The following is a 981-nucleotide window of genomic DNA, read 5'->3' as shown; positions in this document are numbered from 1 at the left end:
TTTTAAGGAAGTAAAACAAATAAAATACTTACAAGGGGAAAGAAAATGACCTTTATTCACAAGCCATTTCCATATCATGTGTATAGAAATTCCAATGAATCTATAAAGCACTAAATTTAATAATGTGTCATGATATAAAGTTCATGCACAATCTTGTACAGCAATTAACCACTAAGAGGAAGTATGCAGTGTGTTAATCACTGAAACTGTCCTATCAATTTGATTTGAAACTGTCTCATTGCTATTTGTTTATCAATAAAATTATGGCAAAAAATAAAGTTCATGCACAAAAGTTTAATTAATTTTTATATAATAACAAAACCCGGGAACTTAAAGTAAGTGAATGATATAATTTAAAATAACAATTGAAATACAAAATAATTTTACTTTTTTAAAACTGAAATACCTTGAATTAAAGCTAAAATTTAATGAATTGAAACTTAAAACTGGTAGTTTTTATTGCATATAAATTATGCTTTGATAAATCTGATAAATGAAGAATAATCACTCAATATAATCAATATAAGAGACCACGTAGACTTGAATTGAGTTTTTGTGAACTGACATAGGGAGAATAGTCTAGGTATAAAGATGGCTAGACCTCTGGGTTACTATAACCTTTTTTAAAAAATATGCACTATCATCTCTTCTTATTATCTAACTTCTTACTAAGCTGGCACCTTGGAAATCATAGCATCTTGATGACACTTGTTCAGTAAATGTTGACTCACAAGTGGGAAAGTGAATATGGAACAGTCGCAGAAAGTCCTCTGAATGAAAATTCAAAAATGCCACTGTGGAAATCTGTGTGGAGATTCCTCAAAAAACTAGGACTAGAACTCTCATTCAATCCAGCTATTCCCCTTCTGGGTATTTTCCCAGAAGAACTGAAAATATCGTACCATAATGATATATGAAGCAACTAAAATTCCCATCACCCAATGAATGGATGAAAAAGATATAGTATTTTTATATAATGGA

This window comes from Octodon degus, unplaced genomic scaffold, assembly GCF_000260255.1.
Source record: "Octodon degus isolate 3935 unplaced genomic scaffold, OctDeg1.0 scaffold00166, whole genome shotgun sequence".
NCBI lineage: Eukaryota > Metazoa > Chordata > Mammalia > Rodentia > Octodontidae > Octodon > Octodon degus.
Note: the sequence above shows the minus strand (reverse complement) of the source record.